Source organism: Myotis lucifugus, unplaced genomic scaffold (assembly GCF_000147115.1).
Source record: "Myotis lucifugus unplaced genomic scaffold, Myoluc2.0 scaffold_55, whole genome shotgun sequence".
NCBI lineage: Eukaryota > Metazoa > Chordata > Mammalia > Chiroptera > Vespertilionidae > Myotis > Myotis lucifugus.
Window position 1 is genome coordinate 5,076,864 of NW_005871103.1, and position 14,905 is coordinate 5,091,768.

General features: G+C 45.9%; 1 protein-coding gene and 1 pseudogene across 1 annotated transcript in view; one reads left to right on the forward strand and one right to left on the reverse strand.

The window, feature by feature from the left end:
- Positions 1-14,905, reverse strand: part of PTPRG (protein tyrosine phosphatase, receptor type G) — a 654,131-nt gene that overhangs the window by 612,138 nt on the left and 27,088 nt on the right.
- Positions 10,013-11,615, forward strand: LOC102429284 (annotated as a pseudogene).

A 14,905-nucleotide genomic window follows, 5' to 3' on the forward strand; every position in this document is an offset into this window, starting at 1 on the left:
TTAATATCTAGCCCTTTACAGAGACCAGGGCCTCAGTCCATGTCAGGCTGACCCTCCCTGACCACAGCCCTTGATGGTAAGCATATGGTACACTTGCCACTCAGTCTGAGGCCCCCTGGCAGATGGAATGGATGAGACTCCCCTTCCCCGTGGACTCCACCTTTCTCAGCAGGAAGATGGAGTATTTATTACTCAAGGGACCAATAGCAATAGATCTGAGTAAAGCCATAAGATGAAATCCTTTCATTGCTTAACCCTAAATCAGTGACAGCCCAGCATTAAGGAAGACCTTCTTTATCGCCAGTAGTTCATGGGGTCTAGAAACGGACTGGGTTTCTCCCCTAGTCTTCAACTCAGGCCAACTCCTGCTGTGTTAACCAATAAAGAATGAACGATCTCACACACAAGCACATGCAACAGGAATTCCGATTCTTCCCTTCCTTTCCAGGCTGGCCCTCCTCAAGTCTGACTGCATCCTCAGGCTGGCGGAGTGAGAGGGCAGCAGTGGTGGTGGCACACCCCGACAGCACCCAGAGCAGGGAGGAAGACCACAGATTCCCTGGCTTCAAGGAAATGCAGCTCTCCAGGGAGGGCCCTGCCCACACATCCTCTCACTCTATTGGACAGAGTCAGATCACATGGCCAGTCCTGAACCACTCACTACGAAGGAATGCAAACCAAATAAACCCATCCCTGAAGCGAAGGTTCGGCTTCAGAGAGGAGGGTGGCATCTACTAGTAAGTAAAACGGAGGCTCTTTTCGGAAGGAGATGGATGCTGCAAAGGCATCAAAGAGCATCCTTGACAGGCCTTCAAACCTGAGCAAGATGCAGACCAGAGATGAAAATTGGGGACCCAGAGGACAAGCCTAGCCAAAGACAATTTCAGCCCTCATGGTACAATAGTAACAGAGTCATTAGCAAAATTTTTAAATCGGGAGCAGTTAGGTGAAATTTAAGAACTCCACTCTCTCTTGAAATACTGGAATGATGTAATACTGACTCAAGTCCCCCAGTGCAACAACCAGCCAAGCCAAACAGAGCTGGCCTCTCTGGAGAAGAGGCAAGGTGACCAGTTCTCCAATCTGGGCTGCTCCCTGTGGCTCCGCCTACCTCACTCCTTTCCTTCAGCTGCTGAGCCCAGAGGGCATTTAGTTTATGACCTCAGTGTTGGTCATCACAGACACCAGCTGAAGAAAGTGGGCCTGCAAACTGGGAAAACCCAACAGGGGAGCGTCCACCTCTAGGTGTTTTCAGAGAATTTAATTCCAAGGAGAAACAGAAGAAGAGTCAGGTTAATAATCAAAATTTCCTAGCTATATTCTCAGAGCCTCCCACCCCCAAAAAAAGTCATGTAAGATTTAAAGAGTGTGTGGAGCTGCCTTTTTGTGGTAAAGAAAAAACTATCAATGCGAGAGAGCATCAGAGATCAGCTTGGTGCAGCCTCAGACTCAGCGCGGCGTTTGATGCATCTGGCGCGCATCTAGCCCCAGGCATTTCAGTTTTAATGAATCCCAAAAACGTAGTTTGATCCGACTTCTGAATTCTTGCAGCATTCTCTCAAGACAATATCCATAAGTCTTTAAAGGAGACCATTTCAAGAAGACAGAGGGTTTACACTAAAATGAAAACCTACTTACCCTAGGTAAGGACTCCGCTTACCCAAAGCTTTTATTTCACAGATGGCTGTCCACAGCAGATGTCTCACCAGCTATGGTGTTGAGGAAGGAGGGATAAGAAATACCAATTCTAGCCGAAACTGGTTTGGCTCAGTGGATAGAGCGTCGGCCTGCGGACTGAAAGGTCCCAGGTTCGATTCCGGTCAAGGGCATGTACCTGGGTTGCGGGCACCTCCCCAGTGGGAGATGTGCAGGAGGCAGCTGATCGATGTTTCTCTCTCATCGATGTTTCTAATTCTCTATCTCTCTCCCTTCCTCTCTGTAAAAAAATCAATAAAATATATTTTTTTAAAAAATACCAATTCTAGACCCCTGAAATTATACCAAGATGGTCCATTTAGGATTTGCCTACCACTCCAGGTTCCAAAGTGGGTATCTGTTATTTCCACCTGACCAATGATCTTGTCAAGACCTCTCTTTCCTAAAAGAAAGCCATTCCAAGAGGTCATGGTAGGGGCTTTCTCTCCTCTATCAATGACAGTGATGGGAACATTATCTGAGCCTGTCCAGTTATTGGTCCAGAAAAATGTGACCCGAGTAAGGCATAATATCTAGAGTCAAGGAGAATTTCTTTCCTTAGAAATGAAGAGATCTGTATATCCTATAAGTCTGTACCGTAGGTGTTAGGGAAGTGAGAATGACCTGGATTCTAGCCATGACTAACCCCACTATAACACCATTGCATTATAACACCAGCAAGTTCTTCCATCTGCTTCAGCTACTTTGTGTTGACTTCTCCCCCTTTCAACTGGAAATTGAATGCGATATTTCCCTAGGTCTAGTTCTGAGACCTGCACTGTTAATATCTACTTACAGGTCACAACCCATCCCTTAACATAGTCCTTGGTGCACCATCAGGGCTCTCTCAATACTTTCTCACTGAATGAGAAAATCAATGTCTGCATGACTCACACCTCAGCCAACAAGAAGGATCAGGAATGGGATGTGCCCATTTACCAGATGTGGGATTTGCTGAAGAACAAAGTGTGATAGGGCCCAACCAGAAGGGTCTTTGGGTCCAGAGAGACCTGTACCCCTCTCTGGGCTGTCTATTTTACCAGCTCTGTGATCCTGCCCAGTGAGCAAAGTTCACCTACAGTACCATCTTCTCATCTACTCAGACAGGAAGACAGCCCTGTGAAGACACAGAAACAGGGAGACACCATGTGAAGATGAAGGCAGAAATTGCAGTGATGTACCTACTAGCCAAGAACGCTGAGGACTGAAGGCAAGGCCAGACACTAGGAAGTGGTAAGGAACAGATTCTCCCTCAGAGCCTCCAAAAAGAAACCAACTCTGCCAACTTGATCTTGGGCTTCCAGACTCCAGACTAGACCTCAGAACTACGAGACAATACAGTTCTACTGTTTTAAACCACGTAGTTTGTGGAACTTTGCTATGTCAGTCCTAGCAAACTAATGTGGAGGTTGGCCCCAGTCAGTGATGTATTTGTAAATGTTTACCATCCAGCTCTAGGGGAGGGTTGGACTGTATCATTTGACTACCATGGAGTAAATAGTCCGACCACAGCTAACTTCAAACTACCAATGTGCTATCACAACATGGGAAGTAGGAAAAGCTGTATCGTAGCTCATCCTCAAACAGCATTTCCACCACACAGACACAATAGGACAAAGGATCAAGAGCATAGATAACAGTGAAATGGATTAGAATAATTAAGAAGTGATGCGTTTGGGGTATTTACTACTTCTTCAATACAATTTAATTGTAAATTTACATAATCTTGTGCTTAAAAGGACTGTTTTAATAACCAGCTCACACAATTCCTGAAAATCTAACCGTCAGTTCTTGCAAGTCTGCACAAGCAGCTCCCTGGCCCAGGAAAGGGTACGTGCAGCAGAAAATGCACACAAAGCATAAATCCTCCGGCCTCGGGTCTCAGCCACTCCCGGTCTGGGAGTGCTGTCTCCAAAACCGAGCCCCTCTGCAGAGAGGGGTCACGCCTGCTGTCACATGGTCAGAGACGGTGTCCGGTTAATTAAGCAGGCTTTGGTGCAGCTAAAACGCTGGGCCTGTCTTCTCCCTGTTCCCATAAAGCATCCGTGGCAGTTTGGTTTTTAAGCAATACAGGAGTAATTTGAAATCAATTTCTCCTCTCCTTGATGAACAATGGACTATTTAGTGTGACCCACAGAGAAAATTAGAAGCCGTGTGCGTGAGGCAGCTCACTGGAGCCCAAGCTGCAGGCTGCTTCCCAATTCCAACCCAAAGCTGATGCCTGGCTGGTGCCATGAGGACGCTGTTTGTTCCTCTCTGAGCTGTGGTGTGTGATCCTCTCTCTTAATTACAAGGGGGCAGAGACCATATTTTATCCTTCTTATTCAATCAGCAGGTATAATGAGCAGCACACCAAGAGCTAGGTGCTCTGGAGAGCTCAGTGAGCAAGGCAGATATAGCCTTGGCCCTTCTGGCACACACAGCCTGGCAAAAGCTAGGAGGCCTGAAACAGAAGCTTAAGAAGATCCTCATTAAACACAGTCACAGGGAGACATTTGTCCAATTAGCCAGCTGCATGCCGCAGCCAAAGGCTGGAATCCCACCACTACTGCCTACACTTGATCCTGGACAACTTTAGCCTGAGCTTAATGCTGATCACAACAGTACCTCCTCTAACAGGATTACTGTGGGGTCCAAATGAGATTGCACAGGACAGAAGGTTGTCTGTCTTCTGGTACCACATGCTAAACTGTACCTCCCTCACACCTTTACCCAATGTCAACTTTTCCCAATGAAGTCTGTTTTATTTTATTTTTTTAATATATTTTTATTGATTTCAGAGAGGAAAGTAAAGGGAGAGAGAGATAGAAACATCAATGATGAGAGATAATCATTGCTCGGCTGCCTCCTGCACGCCCAACACTGAGGATGGAGCCTGCAACCCAGGCATGTGCCCTTGACCAGAATCGAACCTGGGACTCTTAAGTCTGCAGGCCAATGCTCTATCCACTGAGCCAAACCGGCTAGGGCCCAATGAGGTCTATTTTAAATAGGTGACACCTACCCAACTCCCCATATCCCTTCACCTTCCTTCCTTTTCCAGACACTCATTATCTTCTTACATGTTAGTTCCCCCCACCACCCCTGCCACCACACACAAGAAAACACAAGCCCCCAAAGGCAGGGGTCGTTTGTTAGTTTTGTACTTTTTCAAACACCTTAACCAGAGTATAGCAAACAGGAGGTACTCAATAAATGTAAGGGATGGATGGATGCATGGAGGGAAACTAAATTCTTATGGAAGAGACTTTATCCCAGTGATCTTTGAATCTCCCAACATCTAATACAAATCACTCCCAATTTTTGTTGAATAAACAAAAGAATAAACCATGAACACTGATTTGAGCCCACAAATAACCTGAGGTTACCCAAAGGATATAATATCCTTACATTTTCCAATTTCCCTCTACACGAAAAAAAAAAACAACTATCACATGCCAACTTGCAGACATCTCTGTGTCTTTCCAACTATGCTCTAGTGGAGAGAACTCAAGCAAGGAAGGGGGCAGGGAGGTTGACCAGAAGCCTCTATCCTTATTCAATGAGATCTTTTTAAAAATCTATTTTTCTATTTTGTACAATATAAAGAATTCAAGGAAGATTTTGTTGTTGTTTTTACATAGGAGAACCTTTTTTTTCTACATACTTTTTTAAAGTATTTATGTCTTTTTTTTTTAATCCTCACCTGTGGAGATTATATATATATATATATATATATATATATTTTTTTTTTATTGATTCTTTACAGAGAGGAAGGGAGAGAGATAGTCAGAAACATCAATGAGAGAGAAACATCGACCAGCCGCCTCCCGCACACTCCCCACTGGGTACGTGCCCGCAACCAAGGTACGTGGCCCCGACCGGAATCGAACCCGGGACCCCTGAGTCCGCAGGCCAATGCTCCATCCACTGAGCCAAACCGGCCAGGGCTTATTGATTTCAAGAGACAGGAAGGAAGAGAGGGGGAGGAAGGGCGAGAGAGACAGACAGACAGAGAAACATGGATCAGTTAGTTGCCTCCCATACACGCCTTGACCGGAAACCTTTTTTGGTGTACATGATGATGATCCAACCAACTGAACCACCCAGCTGGCCAGGGCCTACATACTTTTTTAAATCCTATATAATAAAAGGCTAATACGCAAATCGACCGAACAGCAGAACGACCAGTCACTCTGACGTGCACGGACCACCAGGGGGCAGACGCTCAATGCAGGAGCTGCCCCCTGGTGTGGTCAGTGCGCGCCCACAGGGGGAGCGTCGTTCAGCCAGAAGCCAGGCTCACAACTGGTGAGTGCAGCGGTGGGAGCCTCTCCTGCCTCCATGGCAGTGCTAAGGATACCCGACTGCCAGCTTAGGCCAGCTCCCAGGGGATGGGGGGTGGGGGTGGGGCCTAAGCCAGCAGTAGGACATCCCCCGAGGGCTCCCAGACTGCAAGAGGGCACAGGCCAGGCTGAGGAACCTCCCCCCAACCCTCCCATTCCCCCCCGCCCCCCCAGTGCACAAATTTTGTGCACTGGGCCTCTAGTTGGGGTATAACTGACATACTTACATGTTGGATCTTTTAAAAATAAACAAACTCTCCCTCCAAAAAAATCAAGCTCATAGATACAGAGAGCAGATTGGTGGTTGCCAGAGGCAGCGGGTGGGCAAAATGGGTGAAGGGGAACAAAAGATACAAACTTACAGTTATAAAATATATGAGTCAGGAAGATATAATGCACAGCATGGCAACAAAAGTTAATAATACTGTACTTGTATATTTGAAGATTGCTAAGAGAATAAATCTAAAGTTCTCATTAAGTTAGATTTTATTTGCAAAATAGTTTCCATTGGTAAAGGTGGATTCAAGAACACCCAACCTCAAGACATTTTCTTTTTTGCAAAAGAAAAAAATTCAAACAAGTATCATGTCCAAACTTTCATTTAATGAGCAGATTACCATCTGGAGTAGTGAGAAGATTTAAATTCCAAAGTCAGTGTACAAGGTTTTAGCAAGAATCACAATTACCCTTGACAAATCCCTTGAATCACCCAAAAAGTACAGAACACGTTGTATCATGATTCAGTACATGTATTGTGTGATGGCAACATCTGCCACCCACGGAGCTTGATGAAAGTAAATCAAAATCTTCATGCAGGTGTGGGGATCGGAATTGCTATGCCCTTCCACACCCAGAAGAACACACAGGATGAGTAGAAGGCTCTAAGGGGGTTCCTGCCCCTCTCCAGGGCTTACTCGATTTTACTCTATATTATAAAGTCTTACAACCTTCATAAGCGTGAATCCATTTGTTGTGGTAAGGAACGCAGGATAGGTGAAAGTACCTAGAGGAAAACTGTAAAACACAGAGGTTTACTAATCTGTGGTAGATTGCTTGATTGAAACCACTCCTCGTTGAGATTTAAGGGACACAGAACCAGCCATCTTATCCATCTATTATGAGTTGAATTGTGTCCCCAAAAATCTTACGTCCTAACCCCACTACCTCAGAATGTGACCTTAATTAGGAATAGGGTCATCGCAGAAGTCACTAGTTAAGGTAAGTCCTTAGGGTTGACCCTATTCAATATGACTAATATCCTCCTCAAAGGGGGAAATTTGCACACAGATATGCACACAGGGAGAGCATCATGTGAAGATGAAGGCCGAGATCAGGGTGATGCTTCTACAAGCCAAGAGTGTAAACACCAAAGATGGGCAGCAAACCACCAGAAGCGAAAAGAGGCATGGGTCGGATTCTCCCACAATGCCCTCAGGGAACCAACCCTGGCCACACCATGAGCTCAGCCTTTTGGTACCAGAATTCTGAGACAAATTTCTGTTGTTTAAGCTGCTCAGACTGTGGTACCTTGTTACAGCAGCACTAGCAAACTAATGCCACACCCAAGCTCACATGTTCTCCTGTGCCCCCCCTGTCCCCCGCCAGGCTATTGCACCCAAGCTCTTGGCCCTGGGCTCAAGACTTTAAGTGCAGTCACAACTTAACTGACTCCTGAGTTTAATGAGTGTGTCTCATAGATCTCCACTCTCTCATCAACTAATACGCCCTAAACTGAGAGACAGGAAGCGGGCAGCAAGGATGACCAGCCTCACGTCCTGGTTCGTGGCTAAGAAAGGGAGTCTCCACGGTAAAAAGACAGAGACACGAGCCGCGCTGTCTCACTCAAGCAAGAAAAGCCGTTTGCAATTTCTCTACTTTGTTGGCCCACTCCTGTTCTTCCCTGGTGAATAAAAACGCCCGAGGGGAAATGCGGACTTCTTCATCAACATTCCTCGCCAGCCAGCCAGCTGCTTAATGGCTTGATCGATCCCTCGTTTTGCTCCACATTATGCGTTACGTTGGCTCGAGCAGTCCATACAGGAAGAATCGAGATGGTGTTGGCAAAAGGGCATTATTTCATTTTAAGCTTGTTACCATTGACACCAGTCAACCCTAAACAGAAGTAGCTGAGTTTCAAAATAAGCCTGAGCAAAATTCCTATTCATTCCATGCCAACAGCTCCTTTGCATGGCCAATGTCCCTTGATTTCAAAGCCCTATGTTAGCTGTTAGAAAAACAAACTGTGGCAATGACTATGCCCTTTAAGTGGCTTTTGCATGCTAGAATAATGTTTTGTTTTGTTTTATACTCCTCGATAATGGTTCCAAATGTTTTAAGGGAATAAACTTCCTATTAGTCAAATGAGTCTAATTACAACTAACACAATCACTGTCTATCCATTTAATATAAATATCAATACGTAGCAAAAATAAATTGATGCACAAAACCCATCTAAGAAATACAGGATTTTCAAGGTCCTTGCAAATTTATCCATTTTAATTGGTTAAATTAAAGATGATATAAGCAAACACATAGGATGTTAAAAGAAATTTTTTAAGTTTAGGACAATGACCTAACACCAAATTCAACATTAAATCAGCCCTGGCTAGTGTGCTAAGTAGTTGGAGCAAAAAGGTCCCAAGTTCTATTCCAGTCAAGGGCACATACCTGGGTTGCAGGTTCAATCCCCAGCCCCCGTTGGAGCACATATGAGAGGCAACCAATCGATGTCTCTCTCTCTCTCTCTCTCTCTCTCTCTCTCTCTCTCTCACACACACACACACACACACACACACACACATCAATGTTTCTCTTCCTCCCTCCCTCCCTCCCTCCACCTCTCCATCTGCCTCTCCCTCTCTCCATCCTCCCTCCCTCCCACTCTCTCTGAAAATCAATGGGAAAAATATGCTGGGTTGAGGATTACAAAACAAAACAAAAAACGATTAAATCAGACCCTTTAACAAATAAACTTGGCCATTTTAACAATGTGGGCAGTTTGGCTAAAAGACTGGGAAAAGTGAAATTTGACATTAAGTGTTCTATACCATTTATACCATTTACTTTAATCATATATGCAGTTACCTAAAGTTGGGTTAAATGGAATAAAAATCTTGAAAAAATTATTCAATTCTGAGAAGCAGTTAAGACTCCAAACTCGTGCATGCGATTGTCATTTTTGTTCACCATTCTTTCTATCTATCAGAAAGGAAACAATCAGTAACTAGCAACCGAGAGAAGTAGACTTCAAGCCCACTTCTACCACTAACTCCCTGTCGCCCTGAAGAGGTCTCAGGCTCCCCAGACCTCAGGATTCGCATCAGGAATGAGAGAAGAGTTGGACTCCATAAAAAAACAAACACCTTGCTTCAAAGCCTCAGGCAAGGGCCTCATGCACCTCCTCCCAATCATTTGCCACATAAATTTATGTTTCACATTCTGTGCCTCAACCAGAAAAATCAAATTTAAAGAAAGGATTCTGTGTTTAAAGAAAGTTTCAAAACCACTGGTAAAATCTGGTCTTTTGTTTTGTTTTTCAAAATAATCCCATTACATGTAGACATGAACATCTACATTGTTTCACAGTCACACAAGAAACATGATGTAAACGTCAAATAAAATCCCACTTATTTTTAAGATCAATGTGGATTCCAGCATATAAAAAAGGAAAAACAAAGTTAAGACAAATTTTAGGTGGTTTAAGAATATGGAGTTGACCATATATTTTTTGCCTTCATCTAAGTTTTTCAAAATAAGCAACTATTGAAGAATACTTTGTCTTAAGATATCTTTGGCCAAAATTACTGAAAAAAAATCTAAAAAGAATCTATTTTCCATACGTGCTGAAACTAAGTACAAATTGATAGTGTTCATATTTATTTTCAAATCTCACTGTCCCCCTGCCTAAATAGCTTTTGCCTTGAAGGTGATCTATGCATAAATTATGTAGAAGAAAAGCTTTCTTTTCAAAAATATTATCAAGTTTTGCTTACAGAATACAATGGTGCTGATTGCTGCTGGGTGGGCCAGCACCATGGCCCCTGCAGCAAAGAGGGGAGAGGGAGGGGGTGTAGCCATGGCACTGGAGGCAGGCCAGTGACTGTCCGTGGCAACCAGGGAGGCAGGGTGAGGAGATGACCCTGGCGGCCCCTTTGGCAGCGAATGGCATCAGTGTTTTTCAGACCTAAGTCCTCATTTATCGACTATGGAAATGGAACAAGAAAAAGTCAATTTGAATAAGAAGTTGAGCACAGTCTTGGACTGGGGGCTCAGCCACCCCATCAAGGCGGGCCAAGCACAGCAGCCTCTGCCTCGTCACCAAGGAGTTCAGGACCCGTTCTCTGCATGGGCCCTGCCCAGAGCCCACTTTCGAACCAAAGGCCTGTGTGCTACGGAACCCCGGACATCAGGCACACCCAGGCCCTGCCAGCCAGCAGCTGCCTGGAGTTAAGTTCCCAGCGTGTTCTTGTCATCAAGAAGGTCCAGCCTGCCCCAGCCCTCAAGGAGCTCTGCAAGCACGTGATGGAGAACAACATGATTGTGTTTGTGGAGAAGAACGTTCTGGAAGACCCCATAGGGAGTGATGACAACTTTGGACCACTGAAAAGGAAGAACATTATGATGACATGTCCAATCAGATCAATTCTGTCATATGCCGGGGAGGAGACGGGACCCTGCTTTCCCAGGGCAGCACGCCCTCCACCTGGACTCCCACTTCGTGACCCCTTCCACTTTGAGAACTTTCAGTCCCAAGTTATTCACGTGTCACAGGGAAATGCAGCTACTGTTCTTCGGAGCCAGCTGAAGTCAGGGTCATGGAGGAGCTCAGAGGGAAGAAGGTGGCTGTACCCAACGAGATCAGCGGGACAGGGTGCGGGCTGCAGACACAGGCAAGGAGGTCAGGAAGCAGGTCATGCAGTACGATGTCTTGAAGGCGATGGTGATGGACAGGTCCCCCCCTCTTATCTATCCAACATGGACCTCTACCTAGACTGGCATCTCATCACCAGGGTGCATGGCAACAATGTGATCATCTCCACCCAACAGGCAGCACAGTGTCTGCGGCCACAGCTGGAGCCGCCATGAGCCACTCAACATGTTGGCCATCATGATCATGCCCATCTATCCCCACTCGCAGTCATTCCTGCTCACTGTGGTGTCCACAGGGGATGAGCTAAAGATCATGCTGTCACTGGAAGCAAGAAACACCAGGTGGGTGTCCTTCAACTGACGGAAGAGACAAGCACTCCGCCAAGGAGAGAGCATCAGCATCACCACGCCCTCCATCTGCATCTGAGACCCGGGGAGCAACTGCTGTCTGCACAGGACATGTGGGAAAAGCAGGCTCACTTCACAGAGGAGGAGGAGAAAAGCAAGAGGGGTAGGCCCGTGCTCCTGCTGCCACCATGCGGGACCGCCAGAGCCCCGAAGCCTCTCTGGTGTCTTTTTTTCCTTTCTGCCTCCGTCCCACTCGCCTTGGGAGGAACGGGCGGCCCTGAACAGACCCGATGCACCTTCCGATGCCAGGGCACTCCTGTCTGCAGCCGGAGGAGAGCCTGGAATCTGCCTCTTGTGGGCCAGATCAGCCGTTCCTAACATTTTAAATCCACTTCTTTTTTGCATTTCTTAACAAGCCGAGTAAGCAATGGCCGGCGCTCTGAACACCAGCACCCCTGTGTTCAGGATCAGCCAAGCTGGACAGGTTCTTGGTGATTCCTTGTCAGGAAGATTTCCCATACATCGGTCTACTGAAATGCGAAGGGATCAGAATAGATTGATCTATCCTTTGTTTCTGAAAATAAATCTCTCATGACCAATACTGTCTAAAAAATTAATAACAAAACGCTGCTAACATGTTTGTAGCTGCCTCAAACTTTGTTTAAAGAAAGTATAAAAAGAAATACAATTTGTTGCCCATTATATAAACCAGATACCCAAACCTACAAAAACAATAAAGGCTCTAAAACCCAAATCCAGTCGCATAGGGAAATCTTAGACACAGAGCCACCCAGAGCTTGACAGCTGCGGTGTGTCCGTAAATGGTACTGCACCGACTAGCTTATGAATAGGATGTTGATTATTTCATTTAGTAAGAAGGGTCTACTACACCTTCCCCTCAAGTAGCCATCAGAAATACCCCTTTACCCAAGTGATGACATCTAGCCCCTTTCCTGGAACTGCGACGTTGTTGACACTTTTTGGAGAACACCCAAACTTTGAGGACACATTCCAGCTGTAAGAAAAGACACCTTGGAGTTTCCATAATTTTACTTCAATTAACTTGTTTAAGCAGCTAAGTAACACTAGACAATCAGATTTTTCTCTCCATCTGAAAAATCAATAAATTTCTTTAAATGTAAGACTATGCTGGTCCCACACCCACCCAAGATGAAAGCAAATGGTTCATGGACTGATGGCAAAGCGGTTACATTCGGGCACGAAGGCTCTGTGCAGGGAGGTGGGAGACGATCGGGGCTCAGCCACGTGCAGCATGTCCAGATGGAAAGTAGAAAACACAGGCTGGCCTCTGGGTGTTTTGACTAAATGACCACATCTGTAAACAGACAGGCTTTCTCACTCTTCACCTGATTAAGAAAAACTCCTTCATTTTCCCACAACAGATTAAGAACGGTTTAAATAATTGTAACAATCCCCTGTCAATCTCAGACCTCAGCTATGCACAGATCAGGCCAATTTTGCTATAACATCGTGTTTCTTCCTGTAAGCTATTTCCCCAAACACGCTGTGCAGATTTCTCTGTCATGCTTTCTTGATGAAAGTCAGGCTTGAACGCGGGGCTGCCAGATTATTAGCATAGTATAAGTTACGGACACACAGAGTGCTGATGGATGTTGGCTCTGCTGGCACGAGCAATCAAACAGCAGATTTGAGGCTTAAACTGCTGTACCAAGGACCTGGCAACAAGTAGATACTTAATAAATACTTGCCAAATTGAGTAACACTCTACCTAGCACACACGAAACATCATCAAGTCCATCATCAACAGAAATCACTGATTTGGACGGGGGCTGGGAAGGAGGGCCGGGGTGGAGAGGGGATGCTCCGCCGCCCTGAGAGGCAGCTCTTGTCCCTAAATGAGCAGCATCTGCAATCACTGCCTCTCTTCTACTGGGACTCCCAACATCTGAAAGTTACAATGCAGTCCTGACAACTGACATGAGCCTATCAGCACCTCGGCCACCATGGCCATTCATCCGTGGTCTGCTCAGAATGGAAGAGATGGCCATGTGTCCAACGGCCCACAGCTGCACCCGCACAGGCAGAGAGGCAGGCCCCTGCGCTGTAATCCTCCAGTGCCTCCTCCCGATGAGCACTGCCATCCTCTCGGTGTTTAAATCCATTCGGTCTGCAGCGTGCTGATGAGTCTGTGCCGGGGAGAGAACAGGCTTGCTGACTCCCTCCAAATACTCAGGGACAGGCTGGAGGCTCAGTTAAGAACCATGCCTACCTACTACACAGTTCAGACTGTTTTCAAAATCACATACATATACTTTTAACGTAATTCTATCAATCAATACACATTCATTACATGCCACAGTGAACACTCTGGCTGCGTTTAATTTTTTTAAACACAGCTGTCCATCTGCTGCTTACACTGCTGATAAAGCTCCAAGTGACTAAGGAAAAAGGAGAATTCGTTTGCTGTGATAATACACAGATCTGTGTATCGTTCCCACTGCCTTCAAGGTTGAAAGAAATGAGGTTTTGATGAGTACCAGCTAGCTATTAATTAGATTTAGTCACAACAAAATATTACTTTCCAAGCACTTTAAAGAACTGAGGAAACCTAGAGCTCAGCAGAATTTCCCTGTGTGTTTTGGTTTCCCTGACCCCCTTTTTAATTCCGCTCCTCATTAAAAATGCCTCGATCTAAGAGGAAATGAACAGAACAAGAACAAGAGCCGATGAGTAAAAGTGGTGATTATAAAAAGCCTCATTCATCTTTCTCCAATTTCCAAAACCCGTTTCATTTTGTTTGGCTAAGAAAAGGAGAGCTGTATACACAGCTTACTTTTAAGAAAGACTTTAAGCCTTAAGCAGAATTCCCAGCCATGACACCACAGCTGCTGTGACTGTGAGGAAAATGTGGACCACCGTCCTCCCTTTTTTTTAACCTGACGACTTTCACCTAGTTAAGAAAGGAAATGCTGATTCCTGGGCTGAAAGTAGAGGCCTCCCTAAAAGCTGTCTACCTATGGTCACTGGCAGCACTTCAACATCAACAGGAATCCCCAATTTGGGTGTGGTGACGAAGAAAACTTTCCTCAGGGCGAAACGGGGTAATGCAGCACAGCTTCGGAACAGCTCAATAGTGACACAGCAGGCAGGCCCTCTGGCCAGACAGCTCTGCTCTGCTCTGCTCCTTGGTCTGCTCTGCTCCTTGGCTGTCTACTTTGCCCTGCTCTGGCCTGCTCCCCTCTGTGCCAGTCTGCTCTGGCCTGCATTGGTCAGCTCCCCTCTGTGCCAGTCAGCTCTGGCCCGTTCCACTCTGCTCCTATGAGATATCTTTGGTTTCAGCTCAGCTGGGGAAACAGTTTTGGGTGGAAAGGGAAAGTGCGCTCCCACAGCCAGAGGGGAGCTAATTTTTACAGACGTAAGTCCCTGCCCCTGGTTCCTGATTGGTCTGTCCTCATGCAAAGAAGGACTCCAAATCCTCCAGTTTGATTGATCCAAAAGGCACTATCCTGACTGGTCAGAATGGAGCTGCTCTGACTGGCCAAGGAAGCTATTGATGGGGGATATCCTTGTGCAGCGCTGACTGGATGGGGAAAGCCTCAGTCCTATTGGTTGAAATATGATTCCAGGAACTCCTTTATAAGGGCTGGCTCAGATGGCAGCAACACAGCGCAGGCAGGCAGTTCAGT